This window comes from Phyllobates terribilis, unplaced genomic scaffold, assembly GCF_046119375.1.
Source record: "Phyllobates terribilis strain yellow unplaced genomic scaffold, ASM4611937v1 Scaffold_3__8_contigs__length_932513732, whole genome shotgun sequence".
Taxonomy (NCBI): domain Eukaryota; kingdom Metazoa; phylum Chordata; class Amphibia; order Anura; family Dendrobatidae; genus Phyllobates; species Phyllobates terribilis.
Window position 1 is genome coordinate 64,395,639 of NW_027362763.1, and position 25,735 is coordinate 64,421,373.

At 42.9% G+C, this 25,735-nt stretch overlaps 1 protein-coding gene across 1 annotated transcript in view; it reads left to right on the forward strand.

Moving 5' to 3' along the window:
• The first annotated feature begins 282 nt into the window (after positions 1–282).
• LOC141258805 (opsin-5-like) overlaps positions 283–25,735 on the forward strand; it is a 203,647-nt gene continuing 178,194 nt past the window's right edge. The window contains exons 1-2 of the mRNA XM_073673945.1: positions 283–371; positions 22,032–22,099. The gene's annotated coding sequence lies outside the window, so the exon portion shown is untranslated. The remainder of the gene's footprint in view (positions 372–22,031; positions 22,100–25,735) is intronic.

Consider the following 25,735-nt stretch of genomic DNA (forward strand, 5'->3'; position numbering starts at 1 on the left):
GGTTCCCCGTCCTTAGTCTGTTAAACTTATTACCGTATCCTGTGTCCAATATAGTTTGTCCTTGTTCCTGTGACCGCTTCGGCAGTGTCCGCATCCTGAAACCGCATCAGCGATACCTATCTGCTATCCTGAGACCTGTCAGTCTGAACCTGTCCCAGTGTAATAATTATAATGGATACCACAGGAGTCTCTTTGCGTGGAACAAAGATACTACAGAACACAGTTTATAGGTGTCAAAGTTTATATTATAAACACACGGTGTTTCAAACAAGTGTAGACGAAAACTCAAAGTCCATAAACACTCAGGGGAAAATGCAATCAGCAGAGCAGTCTGTAAAGAACAGTTCACACTAGAGGATGCTAGAAAACAAGTAAGTCCTTATCAAGTCCATACACAAATATATATATAGATGCAAGGAAGTCCATACAATATATATTAGATAATCCAGGGAGGCCTGGGTAGGAAGTCCTTGATAGTGCAGCACAGACCCGTGCTCTGCAACTATCTAATGAAGGTGAGTCAGAAACCAGCTTACTTGTTAGCAAAATGCAGGTGAGCACTGAGGCTCTGAGCAAGCAGCAGGAGCAGCCCGGAGGAGGAGGAGGAATGCTGGTAACAAGTGAATGCAGCAGAATCTCTGAGAGCAGGTACCAGGAGATCCACACAGGTCTGCAGGGGAGAGCAGGAAACTAGGAAACCACCAGGAACAGGTGACAGGCAGAATACTCTAGCACTGACTAAAGGCTGGGGTGGAGTTATAAAGCAGGAAGACAAGGGGCACATGAGACAAAAGACACCATCTTGAAAGAGGGCAAAAATGGCCAAAATGTAATCAAAAATATTCAAAGTCCTGACACCCAGTGGCCATCCTGTCTGCACAGTCTGAACTTGTCCCAAGTGGCCATCCTGTCTGCACAGTCTGTTCCTGTATCAACTCGGGTTCCTGTATGTCGCTTACCTTTGGGGTCTGCTGCTACTGTCATACGCCACCCTGGTGTGGCACCTGGCAGCTACCTGCTGCACAAGCCAGACCTCACCACTAGAGGCTCCAGTGAACACGGAGGTAGCTGCTTACCTCCAGGGTAGCTCCGGTCCGTGGCACAGTGGGACCATGAACCATGTGCTCCACCTACAAGTGTAACACGAACTGTGACGACACAGCTTTTCTTCTTAATTATGCTAGACATACAGTTATATGAAAAAGTTTGGGCACCCCTATTAATCTTAAGCTTAATGTTTTATAAAAATTGGTGTTTTTGCAACAGCAATTTCAGTTTGATATATGTAATAACTGTTGGACACAGTAATGTTTCTGCCTTGAAATGAGGTTTATTGTACTAACAGAAAATGTGCAATCTGCATTCAAACTAAATTTGACAGGTGCATAAGTATGGGCACCCTTATCATTTTCTTGTTTTAAATACTCCTACCTACTTTTTACTGACTTACTAAAGCACTTTTTTGGTTTTGTAACCTCATTGAGCTTTGAACTTCAGAGCCAGGTATATGCAATCATGAGAAAAGCTACTTAAAGTGGCCATTTGCAAGTTGTTCTCCTGTTTGAATCTCCTCTGAAGAGTGGCATCATGGGCTACACTGTCAAATGATCTGAAAACAAAGATTATTCAACATAGTTGTTCAGGGGAAGGATACAAAAAGCGGTCTCTGAGATTTAACCTGTCAGTTTCCACTGTGAGGAACATAGTAAGGAAATGGAAGAACACAGGGACAGTTTTTGTTAAGGCCAGAAGCGGCAGGCCAAGAAAAACATCAGAAAGGCAGAGAAGAAGAATGGTGAGATCAGTCAAGGACAATCCTCAGACCACCTCCAGAGAGCTGCAGCATCAACTTGCTGCAGATGGTGTCACTGTGCATCGGTCAACTATACAACGCACTTTGCACAAGGAGAAGCTGTATGGGAGAGTGATGCGAAAGAAGCCATTTCTGCAAGCACGCCACAAACAGAGTCGGCTGAGGTATGCAAAAGCACATTTGGAGAAGCCAATTTCTTTTTGGAAGAAGGTCCTGTGGACTGATGAAACCAAGATTGAGTTGTTTGGTCATACAAAAAGGCGTTATGCATGGCGGCAAAAAAAACACAGCATTCCAAGAAAAACACTTGCTACCCACAGTAAAATTTGGTGGAGGTTCCATCATGCTTTGGGGCTGTGTGGCCAATGCCGCCACCGGGAATCTTGTTAAAGTTGAGGGACGCATGGATTCCACGCAGTATCAGCAGATTCTTGACAATAATGTTCAAGAATCAGTGATAAAGTTGAAGTTACGCAGGGGATGGATCTTTCAGCAAGACAATGATCCAAAACACCGCTCCAAATCTACTCAGGCATTCATGCAGAGGAACAATTACAATGTTCTGGAATGGCCATCCCAGTCCCCAGACCTGAATATCATTGAACATGGAGAAAGAAGAATGTTGTGAAGAAAAAACGGAGAGTGGTGGTCATGGGGGATTCCCTGTTAAGAGGAACAGAGGCCGCTATCTGCAGACCAGACATAACCTCAAGAGAAATGTGCTGTCTTCCAGGAGCAAAAATTAAAGATGTGTCTGACAGGATATCAAGACTCTTCAGACCTACAGATCACTACCCATTCCTGCTAATACATGTGGGGACAAATGACACCGCAGGAAAGGACCTGGAAACCATCTGCAGTGACTTTGAAGACTTAGGCAAGAAAGTGAAAGAATTGGGAGCGCAGGTGGTCTTCTCATCCATCCTCCCAGTGGATGGCCATGGAACAATGAGGTGGAATAAGATTCTACAGGTGAACAACTGGCTACGTCGATGGTGCCGTCAACAAGGATTTGGATTTCTGGATCACGGAATGAATTACCTATACGATGGACTACTTGCTAGAGATGGGGTGCACCTTACGAAGACTGGAAAACATGTATTTGGAAGTCGCCTTGCTACACTCATCAGAAGAGCTTTAAACTAGAACAATGTGGGAAGGGAAGCAAAAGGCCAGAAAAAGCCATACAGCTGACAAATACTATTGAGATCTCTGCTACTGGAAGTGGAAAAGAAGAACAAAGACAAAAAAATCTAAATAATAAAAATATGGGAGGAAGAGAAACCAATCACAAACTAAAATGTTTTTATACAAATGCACAAAGCATGGGCAACAAACAAGGAGAATTGGAACTACTAATGCAGGAAAAGGAATATGATGTCATTGGAATCACTGAAACTTGGTGGGACGATACACATGATTGGAATAAAAGGCTAAAAGGATACAACTTATTTGCAAGAAACAGACTTGATAAACGAGGAGGAGGTGTTGCATTGTATGTTAGAAAAGCGTATATCTGCACAGAGATTGAAGCTTCAGAGACTGGGAGTTCTGTGGAAACTGTTTGGGTAAGAATACAAGGAGAGAACAACAGAAAGGACACCATTGTAGGCATTTACTACAGGCCACCTGGGCAAGCTGAAGATATGGATGAACTCTTTATGTATCAAATGACCAAGTTCTCCAAAAAATATGACGTAGTGGTCATGGGAGATTTCAACTATCCAGACATTTGTTGGGAATCTCTCTCAAGTAAAACTAACAGGTCAAGCAAATTCTTATCCTCTCTTGCTGACAACTTTATCTTCCAAAAGGTAGGGGAGAAAACAAGGGGATCTGCTACTTTGGATCTAATCCTTATAAACAGGGAGGAAATGGTTGAGGAGGTAAAGGTGGCTGGGACCCTAGGAGGCAGCGATCATGCTATTATAGAATTTTGGATAACTAGAGGAGGAAGACATGTGAAGACTCAAACTTCAAGGTTAGATTTTAGAAAGGCAGATTTTAAGAGACTCAGAAAGAGAATAGGAGGGATCCAATGGCTGGATGTCCTTAAGGACAAAAATGTCCAGGAAGGATGGGAAATTTTTAAAAATGAGATTCTCAAAGCACAATCGTTAATAATCCCGAAAAGTAGGAAGAATGGGAAGCATTTAAGGAAACCAGGATGGATGAACACAGAACTTAAACACATGCTAGAAAGAAAGAAAGAAATGTTTATTAAATGGAAAGAGGGAGTCATATCTAAAGAAGATTATAATGCAGTCTGCAGATCCTGTAGGGCACGTATCAGGTTAGCTAAAGCTGACAATGAATTAAGGCTTGCAAGAGATGTCAAAAGCAATAAAAAAGGATTTTGGGGGTATGTCAAAAGTAAAAGAAAAGTCAAAGATGCTATAGGATTTTTACAGGATGAAAATGGAGAAATGGTAAGAGAGGATGTTGAGAAGGCCGAACTTTTTAATTCCTATTTTGCATCTGTTTTCTCTCAGAAAGAAAATGTAACATCAACTGATCTTCACTGTCCTTTTAAAGGAATAGAGGAATCCAAGTTATCTGTAAACAGAAAGATTGTGAGGGAATATTTAGCTAACATAAATGAGTTCAAGTCTCCAGGTCCAGATGAATTACACCCCAGAGTACTGAAGGAGATCGTAGAAGAAATTTTAGAACCACTCTCCATAATCTTTGAAAATTCTTGGAGAACAGGAGAAGTCCCAGAAGACTGGAGAAGAGCAAATGTAGTTCCTATCTTCAAAAAGGGGAAGAAGGTGGACCCAGGGAACTATAGGCCGGTGAGTCTGACTTCTATACCAGGAAAGATCTTTGAACAAATTATTAAACAACATGTATGTAAGTACATGGATAAGAATGAAGTGATTAACCAGAGTCAGCATGGGTTTGTAACTAACAAGTCATGTCAGACTAACTTAATTTCCTTCTATGACAGAATCACTGACTGGGTGGATCAGGGAAATGCTGTATATATAGTATATCTTGACTTCAGCAAAGCATTTGACAAAGTATCTCACACCATCCTTATTGAAAAAATGACCAAGTATGCAATGGACCAGGCAACTGTTAGGTGGATTCATAACTGGCTTAGTGATCGAACTCAAAGGGTGGTTGTAAATGGCTTCACATCCAGCTGGATGAATGTCTCAAGTGGGGTACCACAGGGCTCCGTCCTGGGACCTGTATTGTTCAACATCTTTATCAATGATTTAGATGAAGGAATTGAGGGTAAACTGATTAAATTTGCTGATGACACAAAGCTAGGAGGGATAGCTAATACTAGAGAAGAGAAAGAGAGGATTCAAAAAGACCTAAATAAACTGGAGCAGTGGGCAGCAACCAACAGAATGGTTTTTAACAGGGAAAAATGCAAAGTACTACATCTGGCAATAAAAATGAAAAAAGCATATACAGAATGGGAGGAATAGAGCTAAGCAACAGTACATGTGAAAAAGACTTAGGTATACTAATAGATCATAGACTGAACATGAGTCAACAGTGTGATGCAGCAGCAAAAAAGGCAAATACAATTTTGGGATGTATTAACAGAAGCATACAGTCTAGATCACGTGAAGTCATTATCGGTCTTTACTCCTCTTTGGTCAGACCTCATCTGGAATACTGTGTACAGTTTTGGGCACCACATTTTAAAAAAGACATAGACAAACTGGAGCAAGTTCAGAGAAGAGCGACCAGATTGGTGACTGGTCTGCAAACCATGTCCTATGAGGAACGGTTGCAGGATTTGGGAATGTTTAGCTTGCAAAAAAGAAGACTGAGAGGAGACTTAATAGCTGTCTACAAATATGTCAAGGGCTGTCACATTGTAGAAGGATAATCTTTATTCTCATTTGCACAAGGAAAGACTAGAAGCAATGGGATGAAACTAAATGGGAGGAGACACAGATTAGATATTAAAAAAAAACTTTTTGACAGTTAGGGTGATTAATGAGTGGAACAGGCTGCCACGAGAGGTGGTGAGTTCCCCTTCAATGGACGTCTTCAAACAGAGGCTGGACAGACATCTGTCTGAGATGATCTAGTGAATCCTGCTTTGAGCAGGGGGTTGGACCAGATGACCCAGGAGGTCCCTTCCAACTCTACCATTCTATGATTCTATGATTCTATGACCTGTGGGATCATTTGAAGAGGGCTGTCCATGCTCGGCGACCATCAAACTTAACTGAACTGGAATTGTTTTGTAAAGAGGAATGGTCAAAAATACCTTCATCCAGGATCCAGGAACTCATTAAAAGCTACAGGAAGCGACTAGAGGCTGTTATTTTTGCAAAAGGAGGATCTACTAAATATTAATGTCACTTTTCTGGTGAGGTGCCCATAATTATGCACCTGTCAAATTTTGTTTGAATGCAAATTGCACATTTTCTGTTAGTACAATAAACCTCATTTCAAGGCAGAAACATTACTGTGTCCAACAGTTATTACAAATATCAAACTGAAATAGCTGTTTCAAAAACACCAATTTTTATAAAACAATAAGCTTAAGATTAATAGGGGTGCCCAAACTTTTTCATATAACTGTACATTCCATAGGCCAGGAACCATATATCTTTTTATTGTTATGTTGACTTTTGAACTTGTGTTCTTCTTTGGTTGCACAACACAGATTATTGTTTGTATAAACCTGAATGTTGATCACTTGAGTTGATATTTGGTAATTGATGAATGGCTGCTATTGACATCTTATATCAGCTCATACAACTTATCGTTTGCCAGTTTTGCAATACAGGGACTCTGAACAATGGATGTTTGCTAGATATGTTAAATATCATTGTAGGGTGTTTGCCAGCCAACATTGGGGGATGAGCTGTGGATATTTGAGCATTGTGAATTAATATCATGATCCCTGACCTGGTGAATGATGGCTTGGAAGAGCAAATGTGAACTATAAAAAGGGCATATCTGTTTTTTGAGACTCTACAGGATGTCAGCCTAAGTGACCACAGCCCTGGCTGGAAAAATACAAAACTGCTCCATTGACCATTGCTGAACTCTCAGACACGATTTGTAGAATCCAGGTTGGGACAGTCAGGTCACCTGGCTACATATCTCACTGGTATAATCCTGGTGGGCCAGCGGAAGGGTGAGACTCCGTAATTTGCCCCATTTTGTGTATTTGCTGGGACTGTTCTATATGTTATCGTTTGCTGGTGGTTTAATAAATTATTGCCACACTGGTTACTATCACCCTGTGTTGTCTGACTAGTGACTAGTGTTCTGCCCACAGTAAAAGAGATCAGGTGTTCAGTGGTATGAGCCCTGGTCTATTCGGTCTCTCTAAAGACCGCCGGGCCAGCGGACAAGACCACCCAGTGACCCCCATGGCTTCACACCAGCCTTGAGGAAAGATATAAAAACAACGTTTTCACCAGTGGTGTCGCTATTGATCTGGCCCAGGACTTCTGTTCCAGTGTCCGAATCTTTGGCAAGCACCACTTTGAATTGTATGGGTGTCATGATGATAAGACCATTCAATCTTGCTGTAGAGCAGGAAGCCATGGGCTTTTTGTCTCAGCACTCTGTCTTGTAGGCTGCAGACTGCTGTAAGCCTATGGTCTACAAGACATCGATGTCCCTGGGAAGTTGGATAAATAACTGTATCCACTTGTGCATGGGCGCTATTAATGCACTTTAGAGGAGAACATGGAGACTGTGAATAACGGGATAGGGAAAAAGTGAGTATAAGCTTTAGCTCTTTTACATTATATGTAAAGGCACTTGAGGTATTATTACTTTTTAAGGGGTCACTTAAGGAGTGCTGTTATTTTAAGGGGACATTCAAGGGGCATTATTACTTGAAGGGGCATTATAAATTTCAAAGGAGCTTACAGACATTCTTACTTTTATGAGCCATTATTACTGTCTGAGGCAAAAAGATGTCTTTATTACTTTCTAAGAAGCTCAGTGGGGCAATACTACTTTCTTTGGGGCAAACATGGGTCATTATTGGCATTTTCGGAGCACAAATGGGACACCACTATTGTGTAGGAGTATAAAAAGGGCACTGTTAATCTTTAAGCAGAAATTATTAGATCAGTATTATTTTGTGGGATGCAAAAGATGACATTGTAACTCCTTAGGGTACAAAAGTTAATACTTACTGTGTGGAGCATTATTATTGTCTATCTATTTAACACTGTCTTTTTCATGGGCACTGTTTGTGTAGCACTGTTTTTCCAAGGAGGGGGTAATTATAGCAATGACTAGAGATGAGCGAATTGAAATTGAGTCAAATTTTATGAAATTTGCAGGTCCTGGAGAATTTGAACAATTTGCAGCTCGATCCGGGTGAAAAATATCCGCCAACTTTTAGGCATTACAGAAGATTGCATAAGCCATAATGATTTACAACTACTCATCACATAGTGCAGCCAGTAAGGAAGGACTATCATAGTCTGTATAAAAGCCTAGGTAGGGATGTAGCATCCATATTGGGCCACGGCCCCACTATCAGTATTTGGTCAGTATTTTTTCTTAGGAGTGGGAGCCAAAACCTGATGACGAACAATCAGAGAAAAGGTATAATGGAAACAAGTCACCAATTCTACATTTATCACCAAAATCCTGGTTTTGGCTCTCACTCCTGAGAAAAAATACTGACCGAATGCTGATAGTGGGGCCGTGACCTTAGTGTTATTTAGGCTAGTGAGAGAACATCAGAGTTCACAGCTCTGTGATGGTGATAAGAAGAGAAAGTCCTTAAACATTGGATAAATACTCCAGACAGTAATGTTTTGAACAACTGCAGCAATTAAGAAGATCAGTGTAGTAGTCTGTGAATAGTACAGAGATTCAATTGATAGGGGGAGAGAAAGATATGGGAAGTACCAGCAGCAGTGCCTGACTCAGTGTGATTGACCAGTGATATGGTGGTGCTGGCATTGGTTCTTCTGCATTTGCATTACAGTTACATATTTCATTTTTTCATTCTTAATGCACTAGAAAGCAGCAGTGAGACAGCACAATATTTGTAGAAAAAAAAAATCCGAAACCCGTGACAGTCAAAGATAGATTGTACTGTACTGAGTTTTTGCATTTCTTGTGCAATACCGTTTTCCATTCTTTGAAGGGGTGAACAATTGTTTTTTAAAAATATGAAAGAAAATTCCCCAGAAGTCCAGACTTGTAACTGCAACTGTCTGCCTCACAAAGTGTGCGTGCTGCAGACAAATTTTTTTGTACATCTGTTTTTTCAGTCAAATATTATATCTGTACATGCTACACGAACACTGTACCCTTTTATAGGTGCTCACTTTTTTGATCTAGCATTTCTTATTACATCATTTTTGAGAAAGGAGTTGCACTGTGTTAAAAAAAATAGAATTTTTTTTTTAAAAAAATGTAGACATTTAAGTATGCATGTCTCTTTTTGCACACCTGTTTTAATAGTCCAAATTAATAGTAATACTCTACATGCCACACCTATACTGCAGTCTGCTTCCGCATTTTGTTTCTGTATGTGTACCTATCTAACATTTTGTTACTACATCTTAATTAGCAAAGATTAAATATTTGGAATAGAAAGATTTGTCAACATTTAATTATGGTGTTTCACAAACTATATGGAAAAAAATTGGTAATGGCAATGATTGGACGTAGTGTAAAATAAAAATATCACATACCACGGCTAAAAATGTGGGAGTTGCAAAAATCCATCTTAGAACCATGACCACCACCAGCCTTATGTGCAGTAGTACCACCAAATGCAAATTTGACAGTGAGACCATTAGTTTGAGCCAGTGTTCTCCACAGAACAATCTGCCTGATCAAAAATAGCTAAGTTGGATAATTTTTGTACCGTTTTTTTAATTTTAAGAAACATGAAATTCTAGCATTGCATTTTTATTAAATGGGTTGTTGGTTACTCCTGGGTTACCATATGTTTCTATAGTGAGGTCACTTCGAAATGACTAAGGTTGTGTTTATGTTAAAGAGCTTGTAAGTGATTGTATACAGTCTTAGGAGACCCCAAAGTGTTTCACACATTTTTTCTGGCCATTTGTAGGCTCTACAGTATTGCGATTTTCGATGTATCAATTTAATATGAATCAAAATTTTCAAAAAATTTTTTTCAAACCTTGAGAATTTCAATATCAAAAGATACAATCATTAGTGATGAGCGAGCACTAAAATGCTCGGCTACTCGTTGCTCGGGTCGAGAAAATTGGAATACTCGGGTGCTCGACCCGAGCAACGAGCCCAATGTAAGTCTATGAGAAACTCAAGCATTTTTCAGGCGGTTCCCCCCGGCGGTCTGCAGAGGGCCTAAAAATTGCCCAAATCGATGGGAACAGTGCTCAAATGACATGGGAACAGCATGGGGAAGAGCCCTGGAAGCATTACTGACTCCCAGGTCACTGCTGTCAACAACGTGGTCAGAGTATTACACCACTTTTACGGATTCACAATAAAACATACAAAAACAAAACCAAAATGGATTTTCCTGGGATATATATTAAGGAACATCCTTTCCAGGGTAATGACTTGCATATAAGGCAAAATAAATAAAACCAAAAATACTCTTCCACACCTTGGGCTATGTTTACACGTAGCGTTTTTGATGCATTTCTGCACTTTTTCATTGCTTTCAACAAAGAAAAAGGCATTCACTGGGAAATGTCATTTTAAGATTTTACAACCTTATCTGGCCATGTGGTGTGTGACTCATCATCAGACACATGCAAACAGTGCTGAAAAGACATGGGAACAGCATGGGGAAGACCTCTGGAAGCATTTCTGACTCCCAGGTCACTGCCTAAAAGTGTGCCCATCATAAGTGATCCTTGGCGCATGCGAAGATGCCTCCCGCCATGCACCTGTCGTTGCAGACTTGCAACAATCACCGTCCACGTCCTTGTCTCAGTGCAGCATTCAGTTGTACCTACCCCAGTCTTTGGAATGCAAGCGAAAGTATGCAGCCAGCCACCCATCCACCCACAGGCTGCAATACTATACTGCCAAATTTTTGACAGCTGCTTGCACATGAAATGTGGACTTTTAGGCTCGTGGAGGCGGAAGCTTTTCATAACCTCATGCCGGCAGCGGCTGGGTGTCCATACTCGGTCCCAAGCCGCCACTGTTTCTCCCGGTGTCGTTTCCGCCTTCCACAAGCACGGGTCCCACAACATTACCCGTGCCCTCCCCAGTGCACATACTGGAAAGGACCGCCTAACCACAAACACGTGGATAGGTGAATGTTGCCAGGGACAGTACAGAGCCAGTCCACAACTTTTTTTGCTGAGAGTTGTATTTAGCTCAGTGAAAGGACTGGCATAGAGGGAACCCGCATCTACCCTGGGTGTCATTTCTCCCAGGAAGTCCTCTAATGCAGCTTGTTGCAGAAACAATGGCAGCCCATCCAACATCAACTCGCACTTGTCGGTGGTGCTTTGACACACAAACATCTTTCTTTGCGCATTTAATTTAATGAATACTGAGTTGGAGAATGGCATGATCTGCAATGCGGTTTAAGAAATAACATGCATAAGCATGTCCGATCAACATTAAAAAAGCAGCCAAAGAGTGTCCGGGAACCTTCCCCCACACTTTTCTTAGCCAGGGCTGCTTCTCGGCAGGGTTGGACGAGCCCACCAGAGAACCGGAGACTCCTCCGGTGGGCCCTGGCTTCTCCTTCAGGAGAGTTCATAGTGCCGAGGTGAGGCCATCATGATGATAGAGGCCAACATCTGCTTAGTTTTCTGTTACTTGGAATGCAAGCGCAAGTATGCAGCCAGCCAACCACCCACCCACAGGCCGCAACACTAAACTGACAGATTTCTGGGCAGCTGCTTGCACTTGAAATATGGCCACAATCTTATGGCGGCGGCGACTGGGTATCCATACTCGGTCCCCAGCCCCCATTATTTTTCCCGGTATCGTCTCCGCCTTCCACAAGCAGGGGTCCCACAACATTACCCGTGCCCTCCCCAGTGCACTTACTTGGAAGGACCGCCTACCCACAAACACGTGGACAGGTGAATGTGGCCAAGGACGGTACAGAGCCAGTCCACAGCTTTTTTTGCGGAGAGTTGTATTTAGCTCAGTGAAAGGACTGGCATAGAGGGAAACCGTATCTACGCCGGCTGTCATTTCTCCATCACCAGGTTCCGCCCATTGTCACACACGACCATGCCTGGCTGTATGTTCAGCGGTGAGAGCCACAGATCAGACTGCTGTGTTACATCTTTCAACAACTCTGCAGCGCTGGGCGGTTTGTCAATTAAGCATTAAGCATGTTATCTTCAGCACAGCCTGCTGCCGCTTGGCCAAGGCAGTGCTGCAGTGCTGTCAGCTTGTGACTGATGTGGTCATTTCGGAGATGGAGGAGGAGGTGCAGGAGTTGAACAATGTGATTACATTGAGGTTAAATTGGTGACGCTGTTTTTTATACTTAAGAAAGATCCTATTGTTTTGGTTTTTTTTACAGTATTTTGTAAGACAAATACATTCACTGGGAAATGTCATTTTAACATTTTACAACCTTGTTGTTGCTGGTACTCTACAACTGCCCTCTTCTGCTCACAAATCCTTCCCAACATCTGCAGTGTAGAGTTCCAACACGTGGGGACATCACACACCAGTCTGTGAGCCAGAAGCTGCAAACGCTGCTGAAACACGGCAAGGGTGCCGGAAGCTGTAGCTGACTTTCTAAAATGGGCACACAGGCGGCGTACTTTAACAAGCAGATCCGGCAGCTATGGGTAGGATTTGAGAAACCGCTGAACCACGAGGTTAAGCACATGGGCCAGGCATGGTACGTGTGTGAGCTCGCCTCGCCTCAGAGCCGCCACCAGGTTCTGGCCATTGTCACACACGACCATGCCTGGCTGTAGGTTCAGCAGTGTGAGCCAAAGATCTGCCTGCTCTTTCAGAGCTGTCCACAACTCTTCAGCATTGGGCAGTTTGTCACCTAAGCATATTAGCTTCAGCAAAGCCTGTTGCCGCTTGGCCGAGGCAGTGCTGCAGTGGTTCCAGCTTGTGACTGATGTGGTCATTTCGGAGATGGAGGCTGAAGAGGAGGAGGAGGCTGATGAGGATGAGATGCAGGAGCTGTAGACTGCGGGGCAACGCTGATTGACCTATGGCCCGCAATCCTTGGCGTCGGGAGGACGTGTTCCGTCCCAAGGTCCGACTGGGTCCCGGCTTCCACTATGTTAACCCAGTGTGCCGTCAGCGAGATATACTGTCCCTGCCCACAAGCACTTGTCCACGCGTCCGTGGTTAGGTGGACTTTCCCTGTAACTGTGTTGTTGAGGGCATGGCTAATGTTTTGGGACACGTGCTTGTGTAATGCGGGGACGGCACACCGGGAGAAATAGTGGTGGCTGGGGACCAAGTACCGAGGGATGGCCGCCGCCATCAGGTTGTGGAATGCTTCCGTCTCCACGAGCCTAAAAGGCAAAATTTTGAGTGCAAGCAGTCGTGAAATGTGAGAATTTAGTAGTGTGGCCTGTGGGGCGTTGGCTGCATATTTGCGCTTGCGTTCCAAGGACTGGGGTATGGACAACTGAACGCTGCGCTGGGACAAGGACATGGACGTGCTTCCTGATGCTGCTACTTGAGAGTGCGCAACGACAGGTGCAGGGCAGGAGGCATCTTCACATGCACCATGGACAGGAGATTGGCTTGCATGCTCAACAGTGGAAGAAGCAATAGTGCCACCTGCAGACACTGTTCCTGGACCCTGGGGTTCGGCCCACAAAGTCGGGTGCTTTGCTTCCATGTGCCTGATCATGCTGGTGGTGGTCAGGCCCGGTTGTTTTGCCACCCTGCTGATGCTGGCCTGGCAGGTGGTGCAAACGGCCTTTTTTGGGGTTATCGGCAGAGTCTTTAAAAAACAACCAGACTCAGGAAGTCCTAACAGTTTTACTGGCAACTTCCTTCGTGTTGGTGTTACGGGGAACGGTTGCCTGCCTTCTGTCTGTGACCACCACACTGCTTCTTCCTGCCTGCTTGGGTGCTCTGCCTCCCTCCACCTGTGTGCTGCTGTCCTCGCTCTGCATGTCCTCCTGCCAGGTTGGGTCAGTTACTATATCATCCACCACCTCGTCTTCCACTTCCGAATCCTGGTCCTCCTCCTGACTTTCTGGCAATTGTGTCTCATCATCATCCACCTCTTGTGACACTTTCCCACCGTCGCCTTCATGTGACCGTGGCTGCTCAAATATTTGGGCATCGCTACACGCGATCTCCTCTTGCCCCGCTTCAAGTGGACAGGGCGAGAGGCCCGAATCTATAAATGGAAAAGTTAACAGCTCTTCAGAGTGTCCAAGTGTGGGATCATTTGTCTCCGGGCACTCGGCATGGTGGGAGGAAGGAGGATCAGGGTGAGGAATATGTGGTCCAGACTCATGGCTACTGAGACTTGACCGTGTGGAAGACAGGGTGGTGGCTAAGTGACTGGAAGCATTATCCGCTATCCAACCAACATCCTTTTGACACTGCTCTGGGTTCAATAGTGGTGTGCTGCGGTCCCCTAGGAATTGGGACAGGAAGGTCAGGCGAGAAGATGTGGGTGTTTGTTGTGGCACAATTTCAGCTTGCCCACGGCCTTGTCCTCGGCCTCTGCATGCACCATCACCATCACGTCCAGTTCCCCGTCTCTTGCCACATGCCTTGCCCATTTTAAATGGAGGACAGTATCTTCCACGCTCACTATAAATGACTGAGTTTGGAGCGAACTTATATGTGATCCGTGTGACGGAGAAAACAGAGTTTTAAATACCTGCTCTGTAGGTAAGTAGTTTGAACAGCAAACTGCTGTGAACTGCTTCACTGACACACTAAAGGAAATTTTTAATGGAGGGCAGAAATGGCAGTATTTTCTAACAACGTATATGTGATCCGTGTGACGGAGAAAACACAGTTTCCAATAGCTGGATTTCTAGCGCTGTAATATGGAAAGGACCTGGCTGTATTCTGCAGTGCCAACAGGCAAATGGCACAGAAAAACAGTGTTCTCTGATTGCTTTTTAAGCAAATAATGAGGATTAAGATCCAAAGAAAAGTATTCCTGGCCCCTGAGACCTGGGCCTTTGTATAGAAATATCTAACAGCAGCAGAAGGCAGAACTGGAATGGAGCCTCTTGTCCTATGTGCACTGCAGTCTGCTATATGCACTGCCTGCCTGATATCTCTGCAGATGGATTAGTCCTCAGAAGGACTGTTTGTTAAGATGGATATGTGTAATGTACGGTTTTTCTCCCTACACTACCTAATACATAAGCAAATCTCTCCCTGACACAGCAGCAGCTCTCCCTACACTGTCTAATTCCGGAGTGACTGTGACGAGCACAGTGGCGCCAGGTCTGATATAGACCCGATGACGCTGTGCGGCTAGCCAATCACTGTAATGACACAACCAACATGGCTACGGCATTACAGTGAGTCGCAGGCAATCCCTGCATGTTGATTGGCACTCTAAAGAGCTCCAAACATGCAGGGAGGGGAACCGAGATCCCGCCGAGCAACCCCGGAAAGACTTGGCGAGCGCCGAGCATCTCGAGCAGTGAGATGCTCGGGTGAGCACCGAGCATTAGCGAGCATGCTCGCACATCACTAGCAATCATCTCTAGCAATGACACAATTTTTTTAAGTATTGGGGTCACTGTGCCACACTACATGTGCAGGCTCCGATTTGAGGATAGCAGGAGGATGGACAGTTTGTCCAGGCTGGGAAAAGGCGGGGGGTGCAGGGAAATGTGAAAAGTGAAAGGTGTCTTTGTTGTAATCTCTGCAGATACAAGTCGTGGCTGGAAGAAGTCATCATGGTGGTCTGGGATAGATGGAAAGATGGGAAAAGTGAATGACCTCCATCAGAAAGAACTGTGAATTACTATATGTGACTCTACTATAGTCACTTATATGGTTGGTAGGTCTGGTATCTACCACTGTATGCATTGGTCATGTGTTTTATAGCCGTCGTGGTGTAGCAGTATTATTTGGGCCTCTTACCAGTGTACTTGTATAGTGGTAATTTTGGTAATATTGGTTTTTGTATAGTTTGTTTCTTTATAGTATGTTTTAGCATGTAGGTTGTATTCATGATAACTATATATGTATATATTTTTATTTTAAGCTTTGGTAGTGTGTGTGCATGAGGATTCATATAAAGGGGGCGTAACTATAATAGGTACAGGGGATGCAGTCGCACCCTGGCTCTGGAGCCTAGAGGGGCCTAAAAAGTCCCTTTGTCCCATATGAAAGACCAATAGTGTTAAAGACCCTTAACCCCTTCACAACCTTGGGTTTTGTCGTTTTTGCTTTTTCGTTTTTTGCTCCCCTTGTTCCCAGAGCCATAGCGTTTTTATTTTTTGGACAATATGGCCGTGTGAGGGCTTAATTTTTGCGGGACAAGTTGTACTTTTCAACACCATTACTAGTTTTACCATATCGTGTACGGGAAAACGGGAAAAAAATTCCAAGTGCGGTAAAATTGCAAAAAAAGTGCAATACCACAGTTGTTTTTTATTTATTTTTTTTTACCACGTTCACTGAATGCTAAAACTGACCTGCCATTCTTATTCTCCAGATCATTACGAGTTCGTAGACACCAAACATGTATAGGTTATTTTATATTTAAGTGGTGAAAAAAAAATCCAAAATTTGGTAAAAAAAACTAAAAAAAAATAGCGCCATTTTCCAAGACCTGTAGCGTCTCCATTTTTCGTGATCCGGGGCTGGGTGATGGCTTATTTTTTGCGTGCCAGGCTGACGTTTTTATTGATAACATTTTGGGGTAGATCCGATGTTTTGATCGCCCGTTATTGCATTTTATTGCAATTTTGTGGCAACCAAAAAATGTAATTCTGGCGTTTAGAATTTTTTTCTCGTTACACCGTTTACCGATCGGATTAATTCTTTTTTTATATTGATAGATAGGGCGATTCTGAACGCGGCAATACCAAATATGTGTATGTGGGTTTTTTTTTATATATTTTATTTTGAATGGGGCGAAAGGGGGGTGATTTAAACTTTTATATTTTTTTTATTTTTTTTATATTTTTAAAAACATTTTTTTTTCACTTACTGCATGCTTCAATAGTCTCCATAGGAGACTAGAAGCAGCAGTTGTCTGATCGTCTCTGCTACATACAGGGGATCAGCAGATCCCCTGCATATAGCAGAAATGGTCCTGTGCAATGAGCGCTGACCAGTAGGTGGCGCTCATAGCGACGAGATCATGACAACCACAGGCGTCTGCTGCAGACCCTGGGTTGTCATGCCCACCCATCGGTGACCCACGATCACGTGACGGGGTCGCTGATGGGCGGGGTTTATGACGCGCAACCCGGAAGCGTGCGTTAAATGCCGCTGTCGGAGATTGACCTCGGCATTTAACATGTTAACAGCCGCGGGTGGATCGCGATTCCACCCGCGGCTGTTGCGGGCACATGTCAGCTGTAAGAATCAGCTGACATGTGCTCGGTTCAGTGAGGGCTCAGCGCAGCAGCCCTCACTGAACCGGGGGTACGCAAATGTGCGTACTAATACGGCAAGGGTTGGAAAGGGGTTAATAGTTGGAGGTCCTGTTGGAGATTTTGCATTGGGACCCAAGAGGTTGAAGTTATGCCGCTGGACCTATACCTTTAGACTTGGGCCTTTGGTCTTTTAGGACATAGTCAATGCCCCTGATATTTACATATTTATTGTTCACTGATGTATTTAAACTATGTCACCTTTAAAAGAACTTCAAGATTGTGATTGACAGCTCAATTAGGAATGATGGATGACTTTGCAGATAACATTTACAGAAGATTCTAATCCTTGGTTAGTCCGTGTCAAGCCGATTGACAGCAATGTCAGCGAGATTACGCCTCTCGTAAAGTTCATTCTATTTTGATAGTTTAGTCCTTTGTTGTGACTGGGACGACAAGGTCTTCATTTTATGGATGACAGCAGGTCAATGTGTAGTGAGGGACAATAATGAGCGACTAGAATAACTGGCACATTTTCTTTCAGAAGGTGTGCCTAAACGGGTAATTTGATTCTCCGCCAAGCTTCAAAAAGCTTCACCTTGATTATGATGTCAGAGATGTCACTGACAATTTTAAACAGATACCAAGAGATACAAGGGTGTCAGGACATCTCCCTTTTGGTCCCAATCCCTAGAATAAGTGGTGAGAATGGCAGGCAAAATTTAGAAGTGTTTTCCAGGATAATTGTAATTGATGTAAGTAATTGATGTTTGATTTTGGAGGACCGACTCCTTTGACCCTTGTGGATCAGCCGATTGAAAGAGGTTATGGCACTTAAAGGATAACTATACTTTCAATTAACTTTTCAGCTTTTCATTATATTCTGTCATGTATGTACTTGAGGAATAACACTATTTCTCTACGTCTTGCATTCAGCATTTTCATCAGTTTTTCCCTCTGCATGTTCTATCTCTAATTTGTAATTTCAAAGAATCATAGAATGTTAGAGTTGGAAGGGACCCCCAGGGTCATCATGTCCAACTCTCAATGCAGGATTCACTAAACTATCTCAGACAGATGTCTGTCCAGCCTCTGTTTGAAGGAGAAGTCACCATCTCGTGGCAGCCTGTTCCACTCATTTATCACCCTCACTGACAAAAAGGTTTTCCTAATATCCAATCTGTATCTTCTCCCTTTCAGTTTCATCCCATTGCTTCTCATGTTTTCATGTGCAAATGAGAATAAAGATGCTCCCTCTACACTGTGATATCCCATTAGATATTTGTAGACAGCTATTAAGTCTCCTCTTAGTCTTCTTTTTTGCAAGCTAAACATTCCCAGATCCTCTAACCATTCCTTGTAGGACATAGTTTGCAGTCCGCTCACCATCCTGGTAGCTCTTCTTTGAATTTGCTCCAGTTTTTCGATGTCTTTTTTAAAATGTGGTGCCCAGAACTGGACACAGTATTTCAGATGAGGTCTGACCAAAGAAGAGTAAAGTGCGATAATAACTTCACATGATTTAGACTATATTCTTCTGTTAATATATCCCAGAATTGTGTTTACCTTTTTTGCTGCTTCATCACACTGTTGACTCCTGTGCACTCTGTGATCTATTAATATACCCAAGTCTTTTTCACACATGCTGTTGCTTAGTTCTGTTCCTCCCATTCTGTAGATGTCATTTTTGTTTTTTTTGCCCAGATGTACAATCTTGCATTTCTCCCTATTAAACACCATTCTTTTAGTCACTGTCCATTGTTCAAGCTTATTTAGATCCTTCTGAATCCTTTCTCTATCTTCTCTAGTGTTAGCTATTTACTCTGATCTGGTGGGATAAGATTCGCTGCTATGATGTTTCCCATACACAGCACAGCTCACAGAAAGGGATTCATGCTCTTTATTCTTTAGCACACAGACAGAATCATGATGGAGGCATTTATACAAAATGTTACACACCTGTCTTGGCCAGGCTCTGCTCCCTTTCTATATTTCCACCGCCCTATGCTGTGCTCCACATTGGTTTCACAAGTTGCTTAGAAAACTACAGTGACATCATCACCCAGATCACCCATCATCTAAGGCCGGCTCTGACACTCGTGTGTCTGAGAATTATGCAAGTTTGTGTTCAGTTACCTTGTGCATTGCTGTCCCATCAGATATCATACCTGCAATCATCTCATCAAACTTTTGTTTTTTTTCTACAATCTGCATTTACTTCCGAGGTCAGACCTGCAAACTAAACCATCATCAGCTGTAAATATAACAAACTGTTCTATGGACTTGTTCACACTTCTGCATCAGAGTGCATCTTCTCTACAAACAAGTTTGCCTATTCATTCATGCTGCCTGCAGAATTTTTTTTGCTGATTAATGTTTTGTCTGTTGTAAGAATTAAGAACTGTTCTCTGGACTTTGTTCACACTACAAATGCTGCTGCAACTCTTGAACTATGCATCTTCATTCCCTGTGTGTGTCGCTCCTGTCTCTGTGTACTCTGTTGTTCCCTATTCTACTTGTCTTCCTGTTGTCCTCGTCCACCCTGTTCCACATGCTATCACATAACTCATCTGTCAGGTCCCGCCCGCTGTGCCATCACCTTCACTCCATGTTGTTATTATCATTATTATTATTTATTATTATAGCGTCATTTATTCCATGGCACTTTACATGTGAAAAAGGGGTATACATAGCAAAAACAATTACAATAATTTTGAACAAAAACGCAATGGCAAACTGGTACAGGAGGAGAGGGACCCTGCCCGTGAGGTCTCACAGTCTACAAGGGATGGATGAGGATACAGTAGGTGGGGGTAGAGCTGGTCATGCAGCTGTGGTGGAAGAATGGTTACTGCAGGTTGTAAGCTTGTCGGAAGAGGTGGGTCTTCAGGTTCCTTTTGAAGGTTTCCACGGTAGGCGAGAGTCTGATGTGTTGGGGTAGAGAGTTCCAGAGTAGGGGGGATGCATGGGAGAAATCTTGTATGCGATTGTGGGAAGAGGAGATAAGAGGGGAGTAGAGCAGGAGATCTTGTGAGGATCGCAGGTTGCGTGTAGGTATGTACTGGGAGACTAGGCCACAGATGTATGGAGGAGACAGGTTATGCATGGTTTTGTATACCGTAGTTAGGTTTTTGAACTGGAGTCTCTGGGCAATGGGGAGCCAGTGAAGCGTTTGACAGAGAGGAGTGGCCGGGGAATAGCGGGTGGACAGGTGGATTAGTTGGGCAGCAGAGTTTAGGATAGATTGGAGGGGTGCGAGAGCATTAGAGGGGAGGCCACAGAGCAGGAGGTTGCAATAGTCGAGGCGGGAGATGATTAGGGCATGCACTAGTGTTTTTGTAGATTCGTGGTTGAGGAATGTGCGGATCCGGGAGATATTTTTGAGCTGGAGTCAGCAGGAAATGGAAAGGGCTTGGATATGTGGTTTGAAGGAGAGATCAGAATCCAGGGTTACCCCGAGCTTGTGGGATTGGGGAAAGTGGACAGCCATTGATTTTGATGGATAGGTCAAATGGGGGGTGCTGAGTGAGATGGGGGAAAGATCATGTTCACCCTGACCTGCAACTTAGAGAATCCACCTCACCATGACGGCCTACAACACAGCAGTTCTGAGCAGTGTAGATGTGAATCCAGTTCTGGGGATAGGTAAAATATTGATTAGAAAGCTCAGCCCATCTTTTTGTGTTTCCTTCTACTTGTTTTCTCACTCTGTTTCTCACTTTTTCTGCTCCATCCTCTCATTGTGTGGGCAGTTCATCTTGTCTTGAGCAGGATAGAATTAAGCTGTATTTTCAGAGTGTTTGATGAGTTGAGGTTGGAGGGAAAGAAATGACTCGTAAGTGGAGAAAGAAGCAGATTCTATAGCTATATTGCAAAGTTTTTTATATTCCCTTGTACTATTGATTTATACAAAGCTTCCTCCTTTTCATGGGGCTCTGCTGACATCTGCACCTCATCTGCTTCGAAGCAGAGAGTCATTGCAGAGGCTGGCTACAGCAACACTACTTGGCGGTGCCATGGAGTATTGTCACAGAATACATTCATCTACAAGGAAAGTAAGGAGTCTATGAGATTACTAACAGTCCATATAAAGGAACAGGTGACATTTTTAGAAGAGTATGTCCTCAGCCCATGAAATCATAAGTAAAACCCTCATCACCGCTCATGTTGTAGAGCGAGATTACAGAGAGGAGTGCGGACACCACCAGGAGGGCAATGGTTCCACTAAACTGGTGTCATCTACAGCACAAGGATGTGTATAATGTACATGCAATCGAGCGACTGTAGAAAGGATTTCAATTAATTTTCTATTGGGCGCTATAATTTCTAGTAATCTGTCAGGCATCAATATGGTAATTACAAACGCGACAAGCCTCATGGCCTCCGATGTTCAACGGCATTCTGCCCCTTTGTCATTTCTATCATCTCTGTGTCTGTGTTTTCTGTAAATCCGGAAGAATAAAGCCCATCATTTTACATGAAGGATTCATCTTTCTTTACCACCATTAGCCTTAAATTGCGCCACATGTTGTTACATTCTCTTATTAATCTTTTTGTGATTTGTGTAAAAAGATTTATGTAATTCAAAGTGTCAATTATTACTATTGTTATCATTATTATTATCACTATTATTACTATTATTATTATTACTATTATTATTATCATTATTATTACTACTATTATTATTATTATTATTATTATTAAAGGGGTTGTCTATAAATTAAAAAATGTATACGTACCTCCTAAAACAGTGTTTCTTCTGCTAGGGTGTCTATGTCACGGGACCGGCGGGGGACATAGGACTCAGAGCATAAGAGCGGCACTCATCCAAAAGGTAAGTATACATATATATATAAAAAAAGTGATGTTTAGTAGAAAATAACTTCTTTTACAACCACAAAAATTAAGTATTAGAAAGGGAATATATTATTCTGATATATATAGATCATGTCAATCATAATAGGAGAAGGTGAAATATAAACATACACTGTGTGCAGAATTATTAGGCAAGTTGTATTTTAGAGGATTATTTTTATTATTGATCAAAAACTATGTTCTCAATCAACCCAAAAGACTCATAAATATCCAAGTTGGAAGTTGGAGTGTTTTTTTTTTAGATTTGGCTATCTTAGGGGGATATCTGTTTGTGCAGGTAACTATTACTGTGCAGAATTATTAGGCAATTTAATAAAAACCAAATCAATATAATCCCATCTCACTTGTTTATTTTCACCAGGTAAACCAATATCAGTACGCAAAATTTAGAAATAAACATTTCTGACATGCAAAAACAAAAACCTAAAAAATTAGTGATCAGTATAGCCACCTTTCTTTATGATGACATTCAACAGCCTTCCATCCATAGATTCTGTAGGTTGCTTGATCGGTTTTTGATCAACATTGCGTGCAGCAGCCACCACAGCCTCCCAGACACTGCTCCGAGAGGTGTACTGTTTTCCCTCCCTGTAGATCTCACATTTTATGATGGACCACAGGTTCTCTATGGGGTTCAGATCAGGTGAACAAGGGGGCCATGTCATTATTTTTTCTTCTTTTAGACCTTTACTGGCCAGCCATGCTGTGGAGTAGTTGGATGCATGTGATGGAGCATTGTCCTGCATGAAAATCATGTTTTTCTTGAACGATACCAACTTCTTCCTGTACCACTGCTTGAAGAAGTTGTCTTCCAGAAACTGGCAGTAGGTCTGGGAGTTGAGCTTCACTCCATCCTCAATCCGAAAAGGTCCCACAAGTTCATCTTTGATGATACCAGCCCATACCAGTACCCCACCTCCACCTTGCTGGCGTCTGAGTCAGAGTGGAGCTCTCTGCCCTTTACTGATCCAGCCTCTGGCCCATCAAGAGTCAATCTCATTTCATCAGTCCATAAAACCTTTCAAAAATCAGTCTTAAGATATTTCTTGGCCCATTCTTGACGTTTTATCTTATGTTTCTTGTTCATAGGTGGTCGTTTTTCAGCCTTCCTTACCTTGGCCATGTCCCTGAGTATCGCACACTTTGTGCTTTTTGATACTCCAGTAACGTTGCAGCTCTGAAATATGGTAAAACTGGTGGCGAATGGCATTTTGGCAACTTCACGCTTGATTTTCTTCAATTCATGGGCAGTTATTTTGCGCCTTTTTTGGCCAACACGCTTCTTGCGACCCTGTTGGCTATTTGCCATGAAACGCTTGATTATTCGGTGATCACGCTTCAAAAGTTTGGAAATTTCAAGACAGCTGCATCCCTCTGCAAGACATCTCACAATTTTGGACTTTTCGGAGCCCGTCAAATCTCTTTTCGGGCCCATTTTGCCAAAGGAAAGGAAGTTGCCGAATAATTAAGCACACCTTATATAGGGTGTTGATGTCATTAGTCAACACCCCTCCTCATTACAGAGATACACATCACCAGATTTACTTAATTGGTAGTTGGCTCTCAAGCCTATGCAGCTTGGAGTAGGACAACATGTATAAAAAGCATCATGTGATTAATATACTCATTTGCCTAATAATTCTGCACACAGTGTAGGTAGCAAGAAGTATAGGTAAGAAACGAGAAAGAGTAGGAAGAAGAAATGGAAAGAAGAAAGGAAGACGGAAGGAGGGATAGGAAGGAGAAAAACAAAGGAGAGATGTTGGAAAGAAGGAAGGATAAAATATGTGAGAGAGATAGGAAGGATGAAAGAAAAAGGGTGAGGAAGGAAAGCAGGTAGGATAAAAGACAGGATGGAGAGAAGATGGAAGGGAGTGCAAGAAGGAAGAAAAGAATTAAGCAAGGGAGTAAAGATACATAAAAAAACACAAAAGGAAGGAGAAAAACAAGGTAGAAAGAAGGGAAAGAAGAAAGGAAGTGTAGAATACAGGAAGGAGGTAAGTAAGGTAAGTAAAAGATGTTAGGAAAAGAAAAAAGAATAGAGGGAGAGAAGAAAGAAGGACAGAAACAATAGAGTTTAGGGAGGAAAAAAGAAGGAAGGTGGAAGGGAGGAAAGAAGACTACAAAGATGAATGGAGTGGTAGGATAGAGAGAGGAAAGAATAATATAAGCAAAGGAGAGACTAAAAGCAAGATGAGAAGGAAAACGGGAGGGATGGAAGGAGGTTTGTGGAAAGATTGAAGAATGGATAAAAAACATGAGAGGAAGGAGAACAGAAAGGGAGAGAAAGGAGGTATAGAGGAAAGAGGTTTTAGCAAAAAAATGGGAAGGAAGGAAAATGGAAATGGTAAGAGATGGGATGGGGAAAGGAAAGGAAGAGAATAATTAAGCAATGGACGAAAGGAAGCAAAGGAGAAAAAAGAAGGGAAAAAAGGTGACTACACCAGAGACAGCAGTAAGTGTTAGTGATGATCGAGCACTGAAATGCTCAAGTGCTCGGTACTCGAATTGAGCAGGTCGGACTCGAGTAGCGAGTATAATGGAAGTGAATGTGAAGCTTCAGCATTTTTCTGGAAGTCGGCTTCATTTAAGTGAAAAAATATCTCTCTCTCTCGTCTGGCTGACAGAGGAGTCCCTGTTTTCCCAGCAGGGGAATACCCCGTTTCAGAGCGGCGCACGACTCAGATGATTAAAATGATTTTATTACGGGGACCTGAGCACTCGAGCACTCCGATGATCGATCGAGTATCGATCAGTGCCGATGACTCTCGCCCATCACTCATAAGTGTGGCCATATTGGTCGTAACCTTTGAATGACTGATAAATTAAATCACCAGTCGCATATTATTTCTATTTAAAGAGGACCTGTCACTTGCCAATAATAGGTATATTTTTTCATCCGGTGTAAATGCCGCTGTTCTCCTGAATCGTTGTTTTTCATTTGTTCTTGCGTTCCTGCGTTCCTGAGATGTGGCCCTGTATGTAAATCTAGTCTCAATACCTAAAGGGACGTTGTCCTTCATTTTTGGAAGAAAGAAAGATTGGAAACCAGGGGAGGAGTCCTGAGGAGATAATTTGCATATTCCCACTGCATTTTGGGGTAAGTGAAGAGTCTCCGCGAGCTCAAAGAACACTGGATTTTGGCTGTTGGAGCTGAAAAGAGGACATCGGCAAACCGAGCGCCGACTGGCGCGCGCATTTTGAAGCTGTTTTTTAAGCTTTTTTCACTGTTTTCAGAACATTAACAGTAAGAACATGGAAGAGTTCAGGAGCCATTTGGTGAGCTGCATATCCTGCTACATGTTCACAGACTTGCCAGTGGAAAAGCCAAACTTCACATGCCAGAAATGCAAGCTTGTGTCCCTGTTGGAGGAAAAGTTGCGAAATCTAGAAGAGAGGTTAACTACCTTGAAAATCATTAAGGAAGGTGAAGAGTTCTTAGACAGAGCAGAATTATCTCTTCATGATTCAGAAAGAGAAGAAATTCGAACTGCACCTGACGAAACAGAGGAATGGAAGCATGTGACCCACAGAAGCAGGAGGATCGAGAGGCAGTCAGCACCCATACTGCTCAGGAACCAGTACCAGGCTCTCA